General features: G+C 39.4%; 1 protein-coding gene across 3 annotated transcripts in view; it reads left to right on the forward strand.

Moving 5' to 3' along the window:
• MAD1L1 (mitotic arrest deficient 1 like 1) overlaps positions 1 to 26171 on the forward strand; it is a 348528-nt gene that overhangs the window by 38397 nt on the left and 283960 nt on the right. The window lies entirely within an intron of this gene.

Here is a 26171-nt window from a genome sequence, read left to right on the forward strand (position 1 = left end):
CCAGAGTGCATTGGTTACACAGCATTTCTTAACACGCTTCCTTAGTGTGCCAGATAGCACACTGGGATGCTTCTTATCCTTGGTGCATGTGTTCTTGCTTTCCACAGTTTTATTTCTTCGCGTTAGGAACCTGTTGGCTGTTCCTGTTTATAAACAATACCTCTGTCTTTCAAAAAGGTTCCTGGGCTGTTTCCATTGCCAAGGTGTTAGCTGCCTTGTCTAAGCAACAGAAGTGTGGAGAATTTCCACCTTCTCTGTAAATGTGTTGAATGTAAAGCATTCAAATTCTGTGTAATTGAGCAGTGGACAAGTGCTTTTATTTGTCTTGGGCTGCATTTGCTAATGTGTCTCCTGAGGTATGTGGTAGATTTTGGCTCAAGAGATGATCGTGTTATGGACTCCTCCTTCCTAATGACGGGCAGAATTCAAGCTGGGTGTTAAAAGCTTTGTGTGAGCTGCTGCTATTAACAGGAGTGTTTAGTCAGTTGTAAAATTGTTAGCCAAGTATAAGCTCCCCTGAGTGCAGCCAGCCGGATTGTTTTGTGGTTTCTGCTAAGAAGTTTAAGAGGGGGGGGAGGGAAATACTTTTTTTTTTTTTTTTTTTTAAAAAAAAAGGCACTTCATATATTAAAAAATATACCAAGCTACCCCCCCCACCCCCCCAAACTCTTAAATGATCAAATAAAAGAATTGTGGTAATGTTTGAGTTACAGATCTCCCTCCCTCCCTCCACAGTTGTCTTCTCACAGCCTGTCAGAGAAATGCTTTTTCTAAATTTATTAATGGCCAAAGGGAATCATCTGTTGAAAAAGCAGCCTTTTGGTAGTGCCTGTTCATGCTGGATGTAATCGTGCCAATTTAGTTTAAAAATAAAAACATGATTAAGATTACTTTTTGATTTCAGGTGAAATGGGCTGTAAAGCTGCTTAAATTAAAATTCTAACGTTTTCCTGATGAAACACTGCGTGTCATTTCCAAAAGTGATAATTTCAGCTTTCTTCTGTCACTTACCTTATTCTGTCTTAAAATGTAGGCAATTTTTTTTTTTTTTTTTTTAAAACCTTTCATTACAGATGATTTGAAAGTTCCCAGGAGAAGGTCTCGAGTCCTTGGAAATAAAACCTTGTTAAAGAAGCAAATCTAATTTTCTGTTTTCCCTTGAATGACATCCAGATTCAGCTGATGGTCTTCTTTTATTTGTTTCTTAATTGCATTCCGAATGGTCTGGGTATTACAGTAACTTAGTGTGTGATCATAACTCCCTCTAGTGATTGAGCCCAGCAGTTATTCGCCTTTCTATTGTCTTAGCTACAGCTTCTTTAGCCCTTAGTTCAAATCTGTTACGTCTTCAGTCCTGATGGTGCTAAGCGTGACTTTATAAATAGCTGCTGGTTATGTGTGTAAAGAGCTGAGTGCAGGACCACGGCAAATAAACTTTGCTTATCCTAATAAGCTTTATTTTTTTTCCATTAAAATTAATGGCTTGGTAGCTACTTAAGGAAATATTATCAGAAACTGGCATCTGAGTTTAGTTTTTGGCAATGAAGTGCGAATCACAGATAGTTTTAGGTTGCTACAGTGCAAAGTTCAGTGTTTAGTAGAAAATATGTGAGTGTGATGTTACAGACAGTTAAGTAACAGTTCAGTCTCCCTTTGCTGCTCCCCTTTGAGCACCAGCACAGGGCAAGGACAGAGTTTCCAGGGCTTTATTAGTCAGCAGCCTCACTTGCTGGTCATACAACCCTCTTCCCAGACAGCTGGTATTGAGTCTGTGTGCACTGAATTTACTTCTGGTCATCAATGAGCTTTTAAACACAAGTGGAAGAGGACCTGGAAGGTTTTTTGCAAGCTGAGTATTCTTTCTGCCTTTCCACTGTAGTCGTCTTCATGTTTATTCCCAGTTCTGGTACCTTGCCTGCATTGTTCAGTGGCTGCGGTAGGTGTTTGCCAGCTCCTGTCCACATCACAGCCTGGTGAGCAGTGCTCATTTCTGTTTGGTGAGAGGAGATGCTTGGTACTGAGGCTGGAGTTCATGGTTAATGTAGCCAAACATGGGCAGGAATTGACTTCAGAAAACAAGCCAGACATGCAAAAGATGGCACAAGGGACTGGTTTGCTAGATAAACTCCCCTCCGTTGCTCCAGAATTAGAGACAGATGTGTGGCTCAGCTGCTCCGCAGCGTACTTCAGGTGGTCTAGAGTGGAAGGTTATGGCATGCAGTCACACTGCCAGCAATGTTTTCTGGATGGCACATGGCTTCGCTAAACAGGCTACATTTGTTTTGTCTCATACTTCCAGTCTTGAGCTGCTTTCCTGTTGCTACTATATACTATGTAGTGCCAGTTTCCGTTATTAAAAAAGCAGTAGAAGGTAATCACACCCCAAAAAGGCTTCATCATGACAAGTCAGCCTTTTGTGTTGGTATCTGTTTGTGTAACCTGTGCAATTGGCAGTGTCTGAAGGCCTCCTGGAGATCAAATGATGGTGCCTACCAGATTTGCTGTATTACTCAGACAGGATGCTTTCAGACAGTGCCACAGAACTGAATTTTCTGAACAGTGAGTCTAAATAGATTTATTTTAACAGTGAGTGCTTCATGCTTGAGTTGTGTAGAACCCCTTGGAGCATGCAGCTTTTTGTGTAGGGAGGAAAACCTTCCGTGGGGATGGAGGAGTGGGTCACCCTTTCACTGAAGATGTAAATAGCAGCAGCTCACCTTCCTCTTCACAACTTCACTATTGCTGAGTAATGTCCCTGAAATGCCATTAATAACGTGAGATGGACCCTCACCGCTGTTTTGTAGTGTACTGCTGCAAGTTGTGTAAATAGAGTAAATTACACTTTTAGCAGGAACAGCGGGAAGTGCCCTGGAGCTCTGTAGGACACAGGTAACAATCCCGTAAAGGCTCAAGAGGAGATTGCTTTGGGCTGCTTTGGTAGCATGAGGCATACCTACTCCTCTGCTTAGAAGAAGGCAATAAAGGGAAGGTGTTTAAATAATGGGTCAGTTTAACCATGTAAATCATTGGTTTAAGCACATTTCCCCCCCAGAGTGTAAACATTATAGGCATTGAAATATTTTTTCAGGGAGAGACAGTAGTTGTAGCTTGTAATATGAAGTGTTGGCCAAGAGGTTTGTAAGTGTTTGTCTTAAAGAAAAAATGATGTGGTAGCTGCACAAACTTTTATTGAAATGGGAAAACTTGCATATTTATCTATCCTATCTCAGTATGTGTGTCTGTGGAAGGACTTCTTAAAATGATCACAGCAAAGCATTCTAGAACTTGAAATGTAGTGAAAGCTTATTTCTCATCAGTGTTGTCCTCTGAAGCAGCTAACTATGAAGGAATGACACTGCTTACAGCTGGATCGTTGATTCAACTCTGAAAGGCAGGCCATGAAAATGTGCTCTTTGGCTACTTATGGTCTTTCCCAAAGTGATAATTTATTTTTTGCTTTTGTTCTTGTTGTTCGTGGGTAATACTGATGTTGGACCACTACGGTATCTTGTAAAAGTCAAACACAAGGAAATGTGAAGTTAGTACCTTGAACAGAATAAAGGACACCTGAAGGAAGAGAGAGAAGCAATAAATCTTTGATGCTAATGTTGGGATCTTACAGCTGATAGTTTATTCCTGTCACCTAGCATCAGAAACCCAGCCATGAGTTTTGACATATAGTTTTGTATGTGAAAAAGGACAGTTAGAATGTGTTTGAAAGGAATTTTCCTCCTCCAAGTGCTCACAGATTTCTCTTAAGAGATATGACTGTTTACACCTTTATTCATATAAATAGCATAAAGCTGACTTACCAAACAGCCTGCTGTGTGTATTATCACTTACAAATGAAATAAAAACCTGAACCATTGAAGGCTGTGGAACATAGATTGCAAACTGAACGGAAAATGTTTCTGAGTGAGGCAGCGGGGATTTTTTCCAAGAAAAAAAAAAACACAAACACAAAACATACACACAATGAGTGAGTAATAATAAGAATGGAGCCATCCATCTTTGTAAGTGCTGTTAGCTCAGAAGTGTTGTAAATCCATTGCCCATCTTCTTTTCCTTGGGTGTCCCAAGAAGCGTCAGTCACAAATATAAATAGAGCCTGTCAGACTTCCTCCTGTAATCTTCTGGAAAGTTGGACAGAAGTTTAATTACAGTGAAATGTCTTTTATCTGGCAGAGAGAGAAGTGCTGTTTTTTGATAGGCTTTATGAGTTATTTTGTGATCAAAAGAAGCACTTAATGTCTAATATAGGACAAAGTAGAGATTTTTTTTCTCTCTTATGCAACTATATGACACATTGCACCCTAATTTATATGTGGAAGTGTACCTAATACCAGACAAATGTTTGTTCACAGTGCTTCGGGGCAATATTAACTGCTGGCAGGTTCTGCATTCGTTTATAGACAAATATTATAAAGAAATGACTAATAGGTATTGCCTTTTCTTTCCTTCAGAACTGGTCTGTCTTGCATTTTTATACCATAAAGTAGTTGATAGTGTCCCATTAAGTGACCCATCTACTTTTTCCAAATAAACATATTCAAATAGTAAGCTTCCAGGCAACATCTGGTTATTCATGATAATTTAGTAGATACAATTTTTTTCTGATTTCAGTTCCATTGTACAATAGTTAGTTCCTAGTAGAAAATAGGAAGGCAAAAAATAATTTAGTCAAGACATTGACTTTTGCTTCCAATTCTAAAAACATGGGATTTTGCCCAGACCTTTGCTTTTCATGGTTGTGCCATTTTTAGCCTGATTTCCTGAGGAAGTGAGGCTTATTACTGTGCTTTGTATGTGTATGTAGATGAGATTGTCAGTGCCTACCCTACACTTTTGAACTTGCTAGTTGTCTTCTGTCAAGTTTGGCAGATGCTTCAGGTCTCAAAAATAACAAATTTAACCAAGTTTAATGAAAACAGGTATCCAGCTACAACAGAGACATCTTTGTGCAATGTGAGGTCATCCCCTGTTGGGTATCGGAGTCCTGCAAGCAAAAGACTCTATTAAATATCACGTCGACAGAAGGGCTCCTGTCTGAGATTGTGTGTCCTTAGCTCCTGCTCACTTGGCCTTGAGACTGACTGTGAGTGAGCACTGTTCTCGTACCACAGCAGCATCATCATCTGTAATTTCTGCTGTACTAAATTCTCCAAAGGCTTGTGGCCTTTTGTAGTATGGGTTTTGATATTGTTTTCATGCTGTTGGTATGGAAAACGGAAGCGTATTGGAGTCAGTATTCACCGTTGGAGAGAGAAGTCCCCATAAACCAGGCAGCTTTAGTTCTGGAACTCATAGAAACAGTCTCTTGTCCTGCTGAAAGGAAGTATATAGAGAAAACAGCCTCAAGGGGATAGATATGGCAATAATTTTACCATATTTTCAGCCTGGAGTTCTGTGGAGACTGGTTTCTTCCCTTATATTTGACTGCTTCTTGGAGACCAGAACGTTCAAGGAAGACCAGTGGAATGCCTCTGTTCTGTGCTCTGATCACTCTTACAAATTGCAAAAGCTATTTAACTGTGTTCCTGTGCTTTTGTTTTCTTGTTTTCTCTTGCTCCAGGGTTGTAATTGACCCTTTGTGTTTATGCTAGCATCCCTGGTGTTTGTGTATCTTTTTATTACTGGAATGAATGGTGACTTTTACTTGCTAGTGCTCCTATGGAGATGCTGATTAAACATTCCCTTGGGTGTTCAGGTAACGGTATATATTATCTGACCAGAGAAATATATAAAATGTAACCAGTTAATTTGATAGAAAGCATAAACTATTGTTAATAGTATATTGTATAGCAGATGGTCCATGTTTCAACACTGAGCTGCACTGTAAAAGTTTGTGAAGGAGCCTGCCTACCTTGCTTTTATGTGAGGCACATCTGTGCTATAAATCTTTCACTTACATGAGAGTAAAATTCCTAAAATCCTAGCTGAAATAAACGTATGTTAATACCAGTCTACATTTCTCAGAAACTGTGGATATTTAGAATTATTGAAGTAATTTGAAGTCAAGACTTACTATGCATCTTCATTATTTGTATTCTTTTTAGCAGAGAGGTGCAATGATCAAACTAACGATTTGCATGAGGCTGGTGGGGCAAAGGATGAATACCCCACATCCGTGTTATATTTGTGATGCAAACACAAAGGGAGAAATTATAATCTCAGCTATGCAGGAGGCGAGGCAGCACTACAAAAGTACTCTACTTTGAAGCCAGTAGTACTGTGTGAAGTCTTCAATTCATCCTGTCACCGTGCTTTGTACAGAGCTTTGGGAATTGCAGTACTTTAAGATTCTAGTGCTGAGGGATTTGTCTTTTCTGACTCATTGCAAAGGCAATAAGGTCTTGAAAAATTTGTGAGTTGGAAAAGAGGAAGGCCCTTCAGTTTGCCAGTCTCTTCAAAATCAGTCTTGAAGTCAGAAGTCCTGTGGACATGGTAGATGAATATGGCCTGAGAAGTCTAAATTTAGTTTCTGGAGAAGATTTGCTTGCTTGGGTTCTGTTGAGTAGTTTAATACAGTGACCCGAGTTTCTCATACTCTCATATTCAGATCCAGAAGAACATGTGAACAAAAACAAACTGATCTCCACTATGTGTGTCTTGTCTAGTCTGTACCCCTTAATTTTTTTTTAAGGTAACTGAAATACATTAATTTCTATCTATCTGTACCTGTTAAGATTTTATTCAATTTTTTTCTGTCCTAAAAGCACATCATGTGCATTATTATTTCTTTCCATGTAGTATTTTGAAATCATAGTATCTGTCTGTTTGTGTTTTTTGGCAAGTTATCAACAAACAAATAAGATTGTGTGTAACAGGTTTTTTCTGTCAAATTTTGTTGCTACAACTGCATTATAGCTTTTTTGAGTAGTCAAGGCAGAGAGGAATTGGTGACAGAATGCAGAATGAATTTTCTGATTTACCTGAATATCCTCTATTGCTGTAATAACAGGGGTATTAAACACTGGATTTTTAAAAAAAGTATTTTAGGGCATTGTTTATTTTAAACAGATTGATAGTTTTCCGATGCTTTGGGGAGAGTACGGAATAGCCACAATACACTGAGGTATTTTACAGGGGTAAATGTGAATTCTCTAGGTTTCTGTAGCTGCTGTGAAGCAGGGTCTGTTCAAATGCTATACAAAATACTGTTAAGTCTAAAAATACTGTCTTGGCTGAGATGTCTCAATCAGTTGATTGTATCTGCATGTAAACTTGGTTCAGCTCTGCAGCTAATTGCTTGTTTAACAATTTCTCTTCCGGATCATGTCAGCTCTACTGCATGACTTCTTCAGACTGCTGTTATTGACGTTTTCATTTTAATATTCTGTGTTTGCTTGTATGGGTATGTCAATGTGTGGACCATGGTGTGATATGGTAAATAGAGGAAATGCTGCTGGTGGGGGGAGGGCATTTTAGTTACGAATATTTTTTGTAATATGCAAGTTTTATCATTTGTACAAAAGACATGAAGCTTGAAGAGTTTAATCAAAAATAAATAAAAAAATAAATAGCTGCCTTGTCTTTTTTAGCTGTGTAAGGCAAAAAAAAAAAGCACCCAAAAACTTGTCATAAATTAGTCAAACCCACCACCACCAAAAAGCAGCTTTCTTTCGCAGCTCTGAAAGTTAAATGACTAATGTGCATAATTTATTTGAGCATCTGTGCTAAAAACTTGCATACCAAGTTTTAGTTCAATGTGATCAACAATGGCGAAAATTAGGATTTATCATGGAAATGCTGACGGATGTGAACATGTGTAGGCTAAACCGGTGCCTGACAAACCTTCTTATTGTGGGATGCTAATGGTGAAACGCATTTTTTTTTTCTGCTGTAATTGCATTTCAACTCCCCCCTGCCCCCCGTCTGCTTAATTTTCTGCTTTTCAGATTCGGTGGGTTTAGTTGCACTTCCTTTTCGGATGCCTAGTTTTTTTGTTTTGTTTTTTTTTTTTTTTTTTTTTCCTGTAGTCTGTACAAAACCTCCCAAGCTGGCCTGTGGTGTTGGAAGGGGAAGGCAGGGCCGCCTGCACTGAGGCGCTGCCGACACAAGATGGCGCCGGCAGCCTTGGCAGCTGCTTCCCCCCCCTCCCCTCCTTGGATAGCCAGGCTGCTGTCACCAGGATTATAAATTCTGGAGCCAATTAGCTTAAAAAATGTTACAAGTGAAAGGAAAGAAACGACAAGCTGCAGGATGTGTCTTGATGTGAATGTGCCCGTTTCCAAAACTCTGCCTCTGAAGAGCACAGATGCTGCTTGTTACTACGGCGCTGCTGCAGCTTTCGTTGAAGCCTCGGATGCTTTTGAGGCATCTGGTTAAGTAAGGAGTAGTTGGGTTGGTGGAGTCGACCACGGGGAAATGAAGCAAGGCCATCATAGGAAACTGTCCTGATGACATAAGGCCTGTTGCTAAACACCAGAGAGATCCTGATGGGATGTTGGAACCTCCACAGAGTCTCTTTGTGTCCCCATCCTTGTCCATGGGCTGTCTTGTTGAAGCAAATTTCACATGTGGGTTTTGTTTTGTGACAAGTCAGGCGGGTTGCTTTGCTATTGCATGGGCAACACAGAGGAGGAAGGTTTCTCTCAGTTTGTTGGTTTCTCTCCCTCTGTCTCAATGCCATAGCCAGGCTGTTTTCTGGCAACAGCAGTGTGGCCGTTCTCAGGCATTGGGAGAAATCCTCACAGCTCCTTGGTGCAGGCATGGTTTGGCAGGAACCTGTTGCTCCTTACAAAGGAGTTGGGATAGAATTGGAAAGAGAGGTCATTTTATCCAGGCCCAAGTGATGATCTCATGTTCTCAGTGTTTCATTCGTTCTCTTCCTGCTTCTCCCTCTAATTCATTCAGAAGCTTCCTGTTCCTTGTTCTTTTCCTTTCTTTCTAAATTTGTCTATAGGTATAAGGAGGAAAAAAAAAGGCTTTTTAAAGCAGTCAGTGCAGTCTCTGGGAGGAAGGAGAAAAAAAAAGGATAAGCACAGACTGCCGGTGTCACTGACCATGATGGAACCCATGATTCATCCCTTGTTCCATCTCTGTTTTTAACCAAAGGTTGGTGTCTGGTTCAGTTATTTTATTGGTGGTGACTGGGTATTTTTTCACTTTGGCCATACCAAAAGAATGATCAGAGGATCTGCCATTTAGAGGCTGGGCGGTTGGTCAGAAGTCTTAGACATTGTGCTTTGAAAGAATTTAGAATGGTGTTCTAGCAAAATGTAATTTCCTTTGTCATATTTTATGTATGTACTGTTTTTTACATATTTTCAATATTTAAAACAACATTCACATATTCATAAGTTTTAAAATATGTTCTCACTGTTAAGATGTGGAAATTAGTTTAAAACAAAACAAAAACAACAAAACCCCCATCTTCTCTTTTATCCAAGCAATAGAAATCAAATTCTTATGAGTGAAATAACCACTGAAGAGGCTTTCTGTTTCTCAGCCAGAAAAAGCTTTTGAAATATTTATGGAAATAAACCAAAATGTGTCCCTTTCTGGCTGTACAAATAAGGGATTATCAGATCTAGCCTATGGCAGTTGCACTGCAGAGAGTCCAAAGTATATAATACCAATAAAAGAGTGTATGTTTGTAAAAAAAAAAAAAAAAAAAAAAAAAAAAAAAAAAAGCTTTTTTTGGTTTTGTTCTTAAATGAGACTCTACTGACAAAATATCCATGTATTATGGTAATGAAAAAACTAATTCCTGTGTTCTTGCACCTTGCAATGGAGGTAAAAATTGTCACCAAGGCAATGCACTAATTGATTTTTGGAAACCAAAGGTATCATTTATGGTGATGCATCTTTATCTACTAAAAGAGCCAGACTGCAGTCACTTTCTCTTGTTGCTGGAGCATAGAGCAGTGCTGTTTGCATCCCCTTTAGCAGAAAGCATCTCAATCCTGTGACATCAAGGATATAATTGCAACACAGGTTATCTGGCTGCATCACCCTCCCAATTTATTGAGTGAACTTGCTCATCTGGGTCTTATGCCTTGGTTTTTCATTCTATGAGTCTTGTACGGGTGTCAGAATTGGAGCTGGTTGAAGGCAGAGTGCATTTTGATCTCTCGGAGAAGAAACAGCAAAGCAAGGTTTGTAGGGAGAAGTAATACCTTTTATTAGACCAACTGATAGGATTAGAAGAAAGACATGCGTTTGGGCACACAGCCAATACTCGGATCCGAGGTAGAAGCAGAAGCCTTGAAGCTAAATACATGTTGAGAACAATTGCTCTGAGTTTAACTTGATTAATCAATTAGACAATTTGAGAGAGAAGGTAGTGGGCACGTGTAGATCTGGGAGGATGTCTAAAGAGAGGAAAAGGCTGTTAGTATCTGTGAGAAACACCCTAAATTGTTCTGATACATGACCTAGGTTTGGGTAGTTTTTGGATACTTTGATAACACAAATGATTAAATAGTATGAACTTCTTCCATGTTAGAAACAGATTACATTAGAAGCAGATACAGTGTGGGTCATGTTTTTGCTGGAGGCATATATCAAGAAGTACTGCGATTCACTGACTCAGCACTAATATGTCAGACTTGCAATTAAGGGGCTAGAGCTTCAATTTTATATTAACCAAAAATACGATTTTGTATACTGCCAATAAAATCATTTTATCATATTGTTTGACTTATCTCCTCTGGGCAGTCAGCTGCAGCAGCAAGTCTGAACCTGCCGTTACAATGACTGTTGAATGAGTTTTGCTTCATTTGTCCAGGCGTGTTTAGGATAAAGTTTTTTTTCTGAGACGTGGTATTTCTGCTTCTGGTGCTTGTGAGTACTGCAGGCTGTGCTGATGCTGGAAAAGGCCAGCTATTGATACCTAGTGGTGCTGGGTGTTGGTGCTCCTGGCTAAATCTGTTTTCAGTTTTGAATAACCCCTTGGACTTAACAGCACAGGATACAGTGTCTTGTTTCTTTTATTAAATAGGACACAGTTTACAGGGAAAAAGATGTGCACCTGCTGGTGTGTTACCCAGTATCATTATGTAGTAGAGTGCGCAGCTATGGGTGGGATGTCTCTAACTTGCCTGTTTGATAGTAACATTATGTGTTGTGATAGCACATCATACATGAATGAGAGATGAGGTAAGGTAGGATGAAATAGAGAGCAATCTAAAAATCATGTTCCAGCTCCATCTCCTGCAGGAAAGGGGTGGAGTGTGAAGTGAAGAGAGAAGGTATGACATTACTGCAAACCAGCTGCAGCAAAACCATATCTGAGAGATGAGTAAATCATCAATATTTCAGATCACTACTTGTATAAACAAATTTTAGAAAGCAAGGAGGAAAACCTGAGGAAACAATGCAGAAGAGCAAGTCTCTGTTAATGTCCCTTGAGTCCCTGGTAGGAAGGAGAAAAGGTTGTTTGAATTTTAAATTGATTTAAATTTCTTTTGATTTTGTAGTCCTTGACTATTCTGTGTGTGTTGTCCCTGGAAAGTGAGCAGGGGATGTTTAAGACTCCCTTATTGTTATACTTGGCTAATTTTATTGTTCTCCTATATTTTCTAGACTTTATTACATTTAAACTGGTTTTAATATAGTAGGCCATAAAATCTAAGAAACAAGAGGTGGTGTCCACTGCAGGGATGGTTTTTAATGCACAGAAGATGTTTGGAAGTCACTGAAAAGCTTAAACTGAAACTCTAGGATCATCTGCTCAGTGAAGACGATTCAGAAATATATATTTTTTTTTTAACGAAAACCTGTCACGGCTGAGAATGAATTTCATTGTTTAAAAAAAAATCCTCCTTTTCCTTTCATCTGAGTAGCTCTTTATGCTTTTAAGGCATCAACCCAAATCTGAAGAAGGGAAGCTCTGTTTCTTTTCATGAAAAGGTTCAGCAAGTTCTCGTGTGCAGCTATATGATGTACATTGCATACATACATACATACATACACACACACACACACACATACATATACATATATATATATATATACATATACATATATATATATATATATGTATATTACATGGTATAGCTGAGACCCTTCATAGTTGACTCCTCATTTTGAACCAAGAGCTATGAATGGAGCTGTCTCCATAAACTCTGAGCTAGGGGAGGAACAAGCAAGCAATCTGTAGATCAGGGTCTCTGTCAAACCCAGGATGGGATTACTAATGTGGAGACCATAAGCACTTCTAGTTTTTCTACTAATTGCAATTAGCTTTTCTGCAACTCATGATCCATATTTTTTTTTATTTTTATTATTTTAAGATTTCATACATCTGCTTTCAGGAAGTTGATTACCTCCTCTGCATTTTAAAGCTAAAATAGCTTGGGAAGGGAGACAGTTATTCGAGTATGCTTTCATGGATGTATTTGACTGGGTGTATTTCTTAACTGTTGAATATTGGCTTTGAAACTTCCTCCAGAGAGTGGAAAGCTTGGTCTCAGAGATCTGCACGTGGGTCAGAACTTCATTTAATACCTATTGGCATTAAAACTGTTTAAGAACTGGTGCTTGTGGTGGTGTCTGTTAGTTCCATTCACGGATTTCATCACAGCTTACTGGGTATTAAAATGTTCTTGTGAAATGTTTGTTGATTTCTTTGAGTGTCAGCTTCTAGCTCCTCTGTCACAAACCTTTCTCTCTTAGCAGCTACTTCATACCAAGCTGTGCATTCTGCACAGAAACTGAGAACCACAGAGGAAACAGACTGATCAAGCCTAAGTTGGAGCCTTTTCCATATCAGAACAGAGATTATTTGAGTTGCTGCTTCTGTTTAAAAAAACAGAAAACCAAACAACACAACTTAGTCCATCAAAATATATTAAACCAACACCCTTCAATGGCAGTTGGTTAACGTAGGTTTTAGTACTGAAATTTTATTATTCTGCAAGTTGTTCGTGAACAGGCAATTTAAGCTTCTGCTGTTTTTCTAAAATGTCATGGAGCTGCTTAAAACTTGGTGCCGATGAAGGCGCTGTTAGCGTGTTGGAATCCTCTGTCCACAAACCTTAAGCCTCAGAGTAAAATTTAATGACTTTACAGGCTGCCGGTAATCTCCATGATAAATAAAGGCCCGCTTTTTGTTTGTGCAAATGATTTAATTGTCATATAACTTGCACACAGAACTTCATTAAGTACATGTATTTCAATAATTGTATTATTGCATCCTTTTAATCATCCTGGGAACCAGCTCAGATTTGTTTTGGAGTGTGCCGTTTTATTAAGGTTCTTCCCCATTAGCACGAGGGCTAGTAACTTGCTGTGAAAGTTGGTTCTGAAATTTTGAAAATCCACATCCATGATCCAGTAATTTAGGAAAAAAAAAGTTGTTTTGTAAGACTTCTAATAGCAGTAGCCTACTTTTACTTGTATTGTGTAGATTTTTTTTTTTTTAAAGAAAATGCAGCGCTTTTTTTTGGAGAAAAAAATAACTTTCACAGTGTATCAAGCAATCTTACACATGCAAGTGTTAACGTTTCTACTCTTCTACAGAAGAGATGTTTCTACATCTTCTAGAGGATGGTAGGCTTATATGTCTTGATAGACTTGTCTCTAAACAGTTCTATGATTTAGAAAGAATCCTCTTCTTTTAGAGACTTTGTTCTTGCAACTGTGATGACAAAGGAAAGTCAAAACCTTCTTTTCTAATACTGGGTGAGTTTTGAATTTAAGCAGCATCCTGTCCAGCCAGCAGTGAGGTCTGGTGCGCTTCCCACCTTACACAGCTGTGCTTCTGGAATGCCTCTGTGTGCAGTGGTAGGCTCTGCTAAGCAGAAAACTATCATGAATTGGAGAGGAGTCACAAATCTCTTCATCTGGAAATCAATCCAGCACTCAGATTCTTACCTTTTCCTCTTGGAACCCTAACACTGTCCACTGGAAAGGAGAAATGAGGCTTGAGTTAAGCCCAGGTGTGTATAAAAGGTACTAAAATAATGTCTTTGGCAGCATGTGTTTTGGCAAGATGAGTTAATGCATTTTACTGCTCCACAGTCAGAGATTTCACTCAGGCTCTTTTCATCCTTGTCTTTAATTTTTAAAATTTCATTTCTCTTTTTCTTGTTCCTTTTTTTTGCCCCCCTTTTTTTTTTAGCTGCAATATGTTATATGGCCTTTTGAAATAAACTGTTCTATATAGAAATTATCAGCAGGGAGACCATTGGATGACACGTAGCATTCGTTCCTCTGCTGCACTGGGTAATGATTTGCAGGTTACAGAAGCAGGAGATTAAAATTCTGGTGAGAGGATTTGCCCCCTTCCTCACTCAGCAAGGCCCCTGTGCCAAGGCTCAATCACTTCCTCTGAAGCAGCAGGAGCAGAGGTAATGTGATACTGTGGTCATTCAATCAGAGGTAGCAATGCTTTAATCTCTTCTCTTCTGTCTGATAAATGCTTTCTTCTTTGTTATGAATTGCAGATCTCTAGTGTTCCTATTGTTGCAGGGATTGGGGAAGAAAAGAGATCATCCTGTCCAGTTAAGTGTTCGGTGATGATGCATTCCTTTATTCCCAGAGATACTTTGCAATTTAGTTAAAGTGCAGTTTTGGAAGGGCAGAAAAAGCATAGGGGAGAAGGTGGGACTGTCTGGTAAATCACACCACTGTTTGTAATTCTCCTAAGACAACGACAACTTGTATTCAGCGAGTGACTTTTATTTTCAAAAGCACGCTGTGAGATTAGAGCAGTTTCTGCTTCAGCGTGTGGTCTTTGCTGTGAACAGTCAGGATGCTCCATGTTAATTTGGAAGATGAACTTCTGATCTGTGCAGCCACCTCCTTTGTTGAGTGAGCCGCAGGAAAGTGAAGCTGTGGTCAGATTTGATGCCAAGTGTGGCTGGAGAGCCGGGGCAGCTCCGTGAGCTGTCCCTGATTTTGACCTATTTGTTCCCCTTCATTGCAGCAGTTGCACAAAAATTCAAGGGATGAGTATCGACTCTGCTGCTTTATTTTGCTCCCTTTGCTATATTGACATGAGTTAATAGGGCAGAAGCAGAAGACAGACGGGGTACAAAGTAGAAAGAGATTTTATGTCAATAGGGATTGTAAGATAAGAAATACAACATTAAGGGTGAGCACACAGGAGAGTTAAGAGCTAGCCAAATCACTCGATGTGCCCACGAGAGACAGACGGTGGCCCAGAGCCAGAAACCATTTTTCGATGGAAATTCGTTTTCTTGTTTTGTGTGACATATTCTGTGATGCTAGTCATTGGATTTTTCTGAGTCCTGTCAAATTGCTGAAACATTGAGTTTGCTGAGTTTTGTAGTGCTGTTGGTGTTTCATAGCGTTGGCTTTGAGTTTCTGCTTGATTAGTTGATCATGTTATTAAAGGAGAGAGCCTTCCATTTTTAATAATTGTACTAGGTCCATATGTTCCATTGATTCGGCCATCTAAAAAGTGGAAATGAGTGTTTCAAGTGAAATTTAAGCTTGAAGGCGATTGGAAATAAAAGGCAGAACAGATTTTGACTGAGTAATAACAGCTCAGCAAGACCCAGAAGGACGTAGATCATTTAAGCTACTTAATAAATGGAGTGCATAGTAGAGAACTTTAAAACAGTTTAGTGAGTAAGGAGCCCATTGGAAAACCATTCTGCCTGTATACTCAGATGAAGAAAAATATTTTAGATGTTCTGGTGCTCATTGGTTCAAAAAATTGTTCTGGTACGTAGCAGTAGCTTGAAAAAGTAAAGAAATACTCTCATTGGTACTGAGAAACGATTTGAAAGTCTGGAGAAAAAAAAAAGAGAAAGTGATGTACCACTGCCGTACAGTGCTTTGTTGGTGCCTCACTTAGCATGTTGCTGAATTATAGAAAAGATACTGCCCTGGGCGAGAAGCAGCCCTGGATAATAAATTACAGCAGGTGTTTGGAAACCAGCTAAATATATGTTCAGTGGAAGATGAAAGGAGGCTCTTAGTATCTCTTATAATTACGGAAGAGATTACTAGTGCTGCTGGCAAAGTTATTTAGACAGGTTGACAATTAAAAAATGAGTAGTTTAGTTAAATGCTGGGAAGATAGAAATGAATGTGAGTGCTTAGACCAGGTTAGATTATGCGTGGATGTGTGCTGTAAGTATGGGGGAGAAAACTGAAAGGGGCCTGTTGACTTGTCCGAGTCTGGGCTCATAAAGCTCTTCTGGCTTTGCACTGGACCTAGGCAGAAGTAGGACAATGAATAAGTGTTGTTCAGTGCATGGCAGGCCAAAATATTAAGCCATGCTACCGATTACTAGTGGAGGGTTCCCTGGAGGTAACACTTTCTACTGAGCATTTGTGATCTCAGAAGGGAAATGAAGGAACCTTTCTTTTCCTGCTTTGGGTCTCATTTGTTCTTTGGGTCAAAACCTCTGGAACTAAACATATGAGATATGAGTTTCTGCCGGGTTGGGATGGAGATAAGAAATCCATCGGTGATGAACGAAGTTACCCAGGTGTGTGTCTGTCTTGGTGAGGATCCCTCTGCCACTGAATTTGAAATGAGGTCTTGGCAAGTTGGACTAATGTCTTTTTTGGCAGTTACTTACCTTTTGTGGTTGCCTTTTGTCTTTGGAAAGTATTTACTATTCTTAGAAAAACAGCATGTGGAAGTAGCTTAAAGAAAAAAAAAAAAAAAAAGGAAAGAGGATTGTTCCAGATATTAAATGTTTCAAATAAAAGCACAGAAGTCCCCTTAGACACCAATCCTCACATCTGTTTGAATTGCTTTTGTAGTAATTAATGTATCTGATTCTATTAATAATTGAGAAATAAAAATGATAAACAAATGTAAATGAAGAAATCGGGGAATATATTGTTCATTTGCTAATGAGGTTTTTATAGAGCTCTCTGTGGTTGGGATAACTGCAAGTTAAAGCTTCAGTAGTTAGCCACAAGATGGCAAACTAAATATCCCAACTCTAAAACATTGGTTGCCTTTCTCCTGTTGGTTCGTAAATTATCTTTCATGTTTTCTGAAGAAAGGTTGATATCTTGTTGTTTATCTGATGTGTTTTGATACGTTGCAGTAGTTAGGAACACCACTGTGAAATCCTAACGTACTGTCAAAATTCCTTCTGTCTTCAAATACCGAAATACCGGTATTTTGGTTTTTCCTTTTGTTTTGCTCACTAACTCTTTGTCCAGACATTAATTATTGCTGTTACATTATACAATCCTTTTCTAAATAAATTTTGAATACATATAATGCTAATTACATGGTTTCACATTGTATTTTCTTCGTAGTTATGTGGTGTGGTAATCTCAAAAATAACGTGTTTTTTTTTTTTCTTGTTACGTGTAAAAACTAATTGAATGAGCTTCTTTCATTATTATCCTTAATTCTTAAGTTGTGGTTGTAATACATACGTGATCAAGGATACATACTGCACTGTTAAAATGGAATTTTAACCGCTTCAGTTAGTCTGGTATTCAGCAAGGACAAACACCTTTTCAAATGTTGGCTGGAAAAGGACAGCGATAATTTAATCACGGTTTCAGCAGGAAGCAATCTTACCGGTGCTTGTTCCTTACGGCACCAAGACTCAGATTTCATGTACCTTTTGTACCTTTCCCTGTATGTTGATTGGTTTTGGCTTTCACCTCTTTGAGGTGGAACGCGGATGGGATGCACAGGGCTGTTGTACTGCTGGGCAGCTTGAGGAGGTGACAATAAGAGGGACTTAGAGAAACAGCGCTCCTGCAGAAGCTTGAGCATTGACTTTTTGTAGTAGCAGTAAGGTGTGGCATGATGTAGATGTTAACTTATTTTCTGCTTGTGGTTAATAATGGCTCACAGTTTTATGGTTCTCATCAGCAAGAATATTTTGAGCATTTTATTTGATGAGACTCCTAAAATCATGACACTACACTGAGGATCATATAAACTCAACCTACAGGTCCATGTAAAATTCTTACCAAATAAATACTGGATCCTACATGAATCCTTTGATCCTACATGGTCAGCACATCCAGAAAATCCCCAGTACAAACTATTATGGTTACAGGGCCTGGATGCTTAAACTACCTGGTATCGCAAATCAGACTTTGTGTTCGTTATGAGATCACATTCCTTAGTTTGTTAGCTGTATTTGTTCAAGATTTTGAAATCAGGTCTGTTGTTCAAAGACTTTACCCTCTAAATATTTTTCATTTCTTGGTCTATATGCATTTTTAAGCTATCCAGACAAATGCTGAAAGTGGCATTCTGCTTTTGGGCAACCTGGCAATTAGTTGTTAATCAGAATGGACTTTGAATGGAACATTTAATTGTGAAAAGCTTTTTCCATCCTTTTGCAAATTTACCTGGATTACTCTTCTTTTAGTGTCTTCCATCAGGCTGGAGAATGGTGAATATTAATTCTGATGGGCAGTCTAGATGGGCTTTTAAAATGTCTGGCTGAGGTTAGAATATTTTTCCAGAATGCTATGTAGGAGACCAAAATTTTATTAAACCTCAGACTTTGGCTGACTCAGGGTTTGTAGGTGACAAAGATTTGAACCTTTGACTATTTGATTTTTTTTTTTTTTTTTTTTTTTTTCCTCCAGTCGTCTCCAGTTTTAATCCCATGCTGGTAAACAGATACAGAGGTCTTGAAGGTTTTGCATTGACTGCATCATAGCAGACTTTTTCTAGGCTGGCAGACCAGCTTATTTGAAAATAGAGGAAAAAAATAATTTTTGGGCTAGTTCCACATGGGAATGAAGTGTGTGTTGCTCATTGGTCTGCAGCCCTCCTTTCTCAACCTCTTGGCTGGCTTGGTCAAATGTGAGAGCTGTGGAAGTCTTTTAAAGCCACAACATTTTGTGCAAACCGAAAAAGAGGAAAGAAGTATCTTGCTTTCACTTAAGCAAAATGCAAAGACAGCTGGCTCGCTCAATATAGTTTGAGAGTGGCAAGGAGAAGAGTATGTGCTTTCTCTAGCCCACATGTTCTTAAGCAGTAGAGGATATGAAGGGAGTGTGGGGAGGTGAGAGGAGAGGAAGCACGGGCAATGTCGGGCTGATAAGGGTGACGTGGGAGGGCATTTGATTTATTACCATACAGGGAGAGTTAGCAGATGTACAACAAAAATCCAAAGGAAATAGGGCTTTACTTGCTAGGTTGTTCTGTGGACAGCAGTAGTATCTGATGTTGTGTGTGTGCACAGAATAATTTCTCTTGGGCAGAGAAGTGCAGCAGTAAGGTGACTTGCTGAATGACAGCTGTTTAAAGAGAGTAGTGTTTTTTTCCTGACATGCATTTTGTGACTGAGCAAGTTAAGGACATATTTGACTTTCTTAGCCCCTTTTCCCCTGAAAACTTTGCACTTTGGAATTCTCCATACCAAAAATGTCTTCCTTTTTGTGTCTTCTGAACTTGTATTGAATGATTTTTCTGAGGATTAACAGTCCTGATGTTGTGCTAATTATAAAGAACTTTGTGGTAGAAAATTGCAGAAGAAGGACTATTTTGTATGTGTGTGTGTGGGTAAGTATACTCTGTGTTTGTGGACTGAATTATTTTCTCTTTTAATCTTAAAATGTAAGAGTTAACAGTTCAGCTGCTTACTACCAAAATGTCTGCTCAGCTTCTTTCACCACATCTAGGTGGTGTTCCTGGTAGGAAATGAAGATATATGCTGGCTATTCCAAGCAAGAGCATAAGAAACAACAAGAAGACTGATCCATGGATGGAATTGAGAGGGAGAAAAATTCAGGCATTGCAGGGAAAAATGCTTGATCCTTCAGATATGCCTATAATTAGGCTTAAATTGATTAGGTATAAATTTACTTATTAAATTTTTGCACTGCCTTTCTGTGATTCAATGTACCTCATCACAGTTTCTGGTCAGTATTACCTTTTGGCATCCTCACCTCGTGTTTTGCAGCCCTTGTGCTTGTCTCCCTTCCCCAGGGCAAGCAGTTTCTGGTTCCTTCCCTAGCAGCCTCAGCACGGCCTCTGCTGTCGGGATCCACCTGCTTCGTGTGGTGGAAAGGGAAGCTGAAGAGACAAGAAATTAGAGCTGAGCTAAGTGCCAGCAACCAAAAATAAACTGCAGTTTTAACTGTTGACTTTTAAAATCAGTCTCCTTCCTTAAAAATAAGTGTTGAATACTGCCAAATCTTATGATAAATGGCTGTATAGTCTTATATATATGGCTTTGTTAGATGTCAAATCTAATTTTGTTGTATAAAAAAAGAGTTACAGAACTGTAGTAACTCAAAATTTGTGCTTACCTACGTGTTACAATAGAGATTAAAATGCTATTTTTGAAGCTCACATCTACTGCTTTACAGAGGGGAAAATACCCTAATATGGGAAACCATGAAAATGCCGTTGTGTTTATTCTGGTTATTCTGTTGGAAAATTTCTGGAGGAGGTTATATAGAATTATATCTATTAATCACTTCTACCCAGAGTAGCAGTTTATGAAATGCAGCAAACAATAAAATTAGATCAATCCCCAAAACAGTAACTTGTATGTCTTGCAGTGGTGCCTGGGGCAAGCACAGAATCTTTGGGAAGCAGTAAGTAAAACGCTGTCTACAGACGATGTTTCTTCCATTTACAAGAAGATGCCTGGGTCCATGTGTGCAGGCCTGTCTTGTTTAGATCTGGCAAGAGAGGTTTTCCACAGAAATGGGCTTTTTTGGAAAGCTGACTTATGAAACAATTTTTTTTAGATGTGAAAATGTTACACTGTTCAGTCACTGCAGTAGGCGTGCGGGGCTGTAAGACTGACATTCAAACAGTGCTCTCATTAGTGAGTTGGATTTTCTTTGCCCTTATCTAAATATTCACATCTAATTTGTTTCCATGGGAGGAAAGTGGGAGTGGGAATGAGTTTGGTTTACTCAAGCTGTTTAACCCAAGTAGTTGAGTACTTGAGCCTTCCTCCTAAAAGCTGCTGGTGCCTCAGGATGGCACTTGTACATTGAAGACCAATGAACGACAATGGAAATGAAGAGTTTCAGGATTTCTGCACGAGAGCTTACTGAAATGATGTGTACATACGTCATGTGCCTTGAAAGACTCTTACCTGCAGTAACAACCACCCTTCACTTTCTCTGAAAGAATATTTGGTCTCACCACATGAGCAGAGGCCCTAGGTACTGTGTGGTTGTACACCACCTCTTCTCCTCTCCAGCTTGTCTTTAACACTGCGTTATTTATCTGAAGGTGTTAAACTCCACCTCTGGGGTAGTCAACTTACTGTTTGTCTTTACTACCCTGAGCCCATCAGAGATGAGAGGGATCTCATTGTTCCAGTTGCTTAATGAAAACACAGAGTGGTTCTTATCTTAATTAGTTTGCAGTGTAATTTAATTCAAGATGTAACAAGGAGGTGTAGAAACAGGTGGTAGGGGAAAACAGGAGGAAGGCATGATAAGCCTAGCTGAGTAGACTGTACAGTACGTCTAGGTGGCCTTAAGTTGTTCTACCGTTTTAAGTGTTGAAATCCCTTTTCTGGTGAAAGTTATTTTATACGTGGGAAAGCTGAGACAGTTTAAATTGGGTTAAATAAGCTGGATTTAGAGCTTTGACCAAGCAATACTGATTCCGTTTTCATTTTGCATCACTGAATGATACAGTTCTTAATAAAGCGTTCAATAAACATTGACTTTTTTGTATTGGCGTCTGTTTTCCTTTAGGTTAAGGTGAAAGATAATGATTGAAACAATGGCTAAATTAAGATCATTGTTCATCTCTGGAGATTTTTATTTTGAGTTTTTTGCTTTGTAATAGACTTTATCTGATGCTGATACTGAGCTGAGTTTGTTGCATCTCTTCTGAGACTGAGGCTCAACTTCCAAGAGATTGTTGGATTTCAATAATCCTGTGTAGTTAATTCATGTTATTTTTATTCCTATTTAATCTCTGTCTCAGGATTGAAGTAGTCCGGAACTGATTCCTTGCCAAGTGATTCTAGAGGTGGTTTATGACAAATTTGGAATTTGTCCTTTCTTCTCCTTCCGAAGTTTGCACCGTTCCTTGCCAAATATCAAAGCCTTGTACAAAATTAAGGCTCTATTCCTATTTTTGGGTAAATAATGATACAGGAGGTGTGTACTTAGGGGCTTTGTGTATTCTCTAGCTGTTTGCAGTAGTTTAGCTGCATCAAAAGTTGTTTAGCAGATCAAATCCAGTGTAGATTGGATCAATACAGTGCAGAAATGAAGGTGGCAGAGCTGGATGCAGATGTGATCTTTAACAGCTTAAAATACGTTCTCATCTGAAGATACAGATTGCAACTATGCTCAAAATATGTTAGATCTGTTTTCCAATTCATTAGTTGTCCTGGACTCGGGATAGGTAGGCGCGAGTTAACTCTACAGTGACAAAGTATTTTTAATCAAACATTTCAGGGGTAAGATGCACAACAATGTTGCTGCTGTGACCCTCATGCCTTTCATGTTTGCTTATATCAGACATTTTCTTGTTTGTTTACATTGCTAACATTTTTGCTACACAAAAGCATCAGACTCGCCCTCTTTTTTTTTTCTTTTAATGCAGTGCAACAGCTACCACTGCCTGCTCAGTCCTCTGCTGTTAACGTGGTGCATTGGGAAAAACTTGGGGTGTTGTCTAATGCCGAGTTTGGTTTATTTGTTTATTCCAGGCCTGCGAACAGATTTGCTTCCTGTGTGGGAGCAGAGCGAGGCGCTCGCTTGATTGACTCGTTCCTTGCAGGGACACAGAACCAGAGGGAGCTATCGATTCCCCGCAGCCGGCTGAACCCAGTTTGTAATACACTTAATTGCTCCTTATCAGACTTCACCTCACCCAGCCTAACTTTAGAAACAATGTTCTCTGCATTTGCGGCTGTATTTAAGATGTTTGTATTATGGCAGGCTCATCAATGTCCCTGTGATGGAGATGCTAATCTTAATTGTTTTAGAGATTAAGCGGGTACTAAGGCTGTGCCAGGTCTCCCTGTAGTCCATCTGTCCATCTCGTACTCCTGATTTTAGATTAGGAACAGTCCTTTCACAGGTGTTCCCAGCCCGATCTGTACCATTTTTTTGTGCTAGCATCTTCTGTGCAGGCTGCTGTTTGTTCTCATTCTTTTTTTTTTTTTTTTTTTGATGTCTCTGTACACACATCTGCTACAGATTGAGCTATTTTTATCAAGTTACCTTTGGCAAAGTCCCAGATTCACCCTCTCCCTTTTCTTCAGTGTTGTTGGTGGCATTTGGGATTATCTTTTTCTTGTCTTTGTGGAAATTTAGGATGCCTCATATGGAAATTCATTGGATCTAGTTTGTGTAAGTGCTTATTATATATAAGCTTTGCTCTTAGTTTTTCCAAAGCAGGGTTTTTGCTTGAAGATGACCTGGAAAGATTGGAGAAAAAAACGAAAACAAAACCCAACAAACAAACAGACCACAACAGTGCTGTGTACTTTTTTGGTAGACCTTTAGAAAGATTTCTAAAGGTCTTTGAAGATGTAAAGAAGACGTATAATGAAGTTATCTAATGGTAACTCTTCTGGTACCTGATTTACATATCACCACCAACTCCTATTAAACCTACATTTAAAAATAATGTTTCATGGTTTAGTGAAGAACTTCAGTCTGGTGCACGATTATAAGGCTGAAGTACTAAATACCAAAACAAAGAACCCTTCGTCATGTGTCATCTTTGTGCCAGAGTGATGTGATTAGCACCACAGCTGGAGTTTAAACCGAGTGATGATTTTGTTGTGGACGCTCTACATAGTTACCTGATTATTTTAAAACACTATTAGCAGATGTGTGCTTCAAGGTCTTGCTGTAAAGGCTTGTTACATTACTTCTTGCTGATGCCTTGCTATCCCACCTCTGGCGGGGTGACATCCCGAACTATTCCAGCTATGGCAGTGATGGCTTTGTGCCCTCAGTTTGTCTCATGTCACGCCATAATTTCACTCCTTGCTAGTCTTAAAAACTGCTTCTGTCACTTGTAAATGTTTCTCTTATTTAAATCACTCACCCAGCATTATTTTCCATTTTTAAGTCACCTTTAGACGGGTGCAGAGCAGGCTGCTGTGATTGATGGGACTGTGGGCTGCTTCTCCTTTCTCCTACCCTCAGGTGCAGTGTAACCTAGGTGTGTATGATCGTATTCCTGATTGTCTGCATCCTTTGTGCTGGCACTAGTTGATAGAAAAAATAAAGTAGCTTGTTAAATAAAATTCTAACTTTGTATCTACCAAACTTAATCCAGCCTTGTGTGTTATGGATAAAATAGTTAGGAAAACAGGAAGAGGTGTGCTTTTATTTTTTTTCCTCTCTCTAAGGCTCCTGCTGGGGTTGGTAGAAGGACATTCTAACAATAGTCTGTTCTGGAGGCGCTGAGTTCGTGTTATGCTATCTATATTTCAGTAGGGAAAGATAGGATTGAATAGTCATAAGACCGAAATGCATCGTAGAAAGGTCCTTTAGTTAGAAATAGCCTGTTGTGCTTTGAAGCACACAGCATCTGCCACAAAGGCTGTGGTGGAGGCCAGTGAATAGCTGCAGCTTCTCACCCGTTTATTTTCATGGAAAACACAGCGATTTGGAAACATTTCATTTCTTTCGCCTGGAAAATTGACAATTTCCATTAGCATCCTGACCCCCTTGGATGTGCTGCACTCCTGACCCAGTGCATCCCACTTGCGATAAAGTTCTCCAAGAGGAGAATTTCTTAGCAGTAAATGAATTTGCTAATGAGCTTTCCTCCCAAAGCAACGAGGAGATGCCAAGTGACATGTCGGGAAGTGCCAAGCAGGAGGGAAATGGCTCTTCTGTGCTGTCATAAACAGGATGGGGTTTGTTTACAGCCCTGGCTCCAGCTCTGCAGCCCTCCTGTCAGTGCTGCGCATGGCTGAGAGTCCCACAATGGCCTGGAGGAACACACACGGCTTCTGAGCCAATATCAAATATCTTGTCAGAGGAGAAAGTGGCCTTGGGCTAGGGAGCAAACAAAATTAAGCAGTGTATCTTGGATTCTTCCATGCTTTTCTGGGGTATTTATCATTCTGACTGCACAGCTGCGCTGCAGTTGGCTGCAGAGCAGAGGGAATTTAATAAACTGTGGGGATAACACTTGGGTGACTAATTTGATGAGGAAATGCGCTGAGAAGTGATTGTGGTGGGCTAGCTTTGAATGGGTGGTTGGGAGGTATGTTAGAAGAAAACAAGTCCTGAAAGCTGTGAAAAGAACTTCATTTTCTGTTAATCCCATCACTGTCTCCCTGCCCTCAACAAAACCAACCAAATCAAAAACCACTCAAACCCAACAAATAAAATCCTTGGCACTTGTTGAACAGGCTCCCAGCACTATCCTGAGGGGATTCTGGTGGCTGTATTGAATTTTTTGGTACAGTTACTGCCCAAGTGTAGCACAGGGTTAGTGTTACAAAGCCTTGTCTGAGCTGTGTGATGAAAGCAAATGATCCTGGCTCTTGCCATCGGTACCAGTTCTTGACATTCGTGCCTACTGAACTCGTGTGCAATAAAATATATACATACAGAAACATGGTGATAATCTGCTGCTGTTGCACGTGAAATTTCCTTGTGGAGCTATAGGGATGGTCAGAATACACCTGAGGTTACAGGGCTGTAGGAATGGCAATTGCTTTTCCTGTAGGTGAGCCTGTGAACAACCTTCTTAGGCCAAGTTCCAAGCTCTATTCTTAAAGGCTTTATTGCCAATAAAGGTTACTCACTAGAAAAAAAAAAAAATGATGTAGTCGTAGCCTGGAGTAATGTGTGAGTTGCATTAGAGCAGATTGTGAACATAAGGAAAAATTTTAAGTATCAAAGTAACTTAGAGACCTAAGTTCTACAGGAATTCAGTGTTAATTAAGCATTTCAGGACTGTTTCTAATAGCTTGCTAAGGAAAGGCTCTAATGATTGGGAGTTGAGATCCCTTTTTTCAACATACACAGATCTCTTCCTCCGTATTCCCTTATGCAGCATGAATATTTCAGTGCTTGTAAATAGACCGGGAAAGTCATGAATTTCTTTGATTGTTGTGTATTTTAATTGTTCGAGGTGTAAAAAATGAATGAAGTTAAAGTAGTGCTGTTTGCTCCTGAGAACCATTTGTGCACTTGTTTACCTGCTTTTCTCAAGTATTTCATTGTGCTTTGAATTCCTTAATTCTTTGTCCGTGAGTTACCAGCTCAAGTTTATCCAAAGAGCTGAGGGACATGTAGGTCTTGTCTTTTTTGGAGTTGCAAAGACCACTAATGTTCCCTTGCTT

Source organism: Aythya ferina, assembly GCF_964211825.1.
Source record: "Aythya ferina genome assembly, chromosome: 15".
Classification (NCBI taxonomy): Eukaryota; Metazoa; Chordata; class Aves; order Anseriformes; family Anatidae; genus Aythya; species Aythya ferina.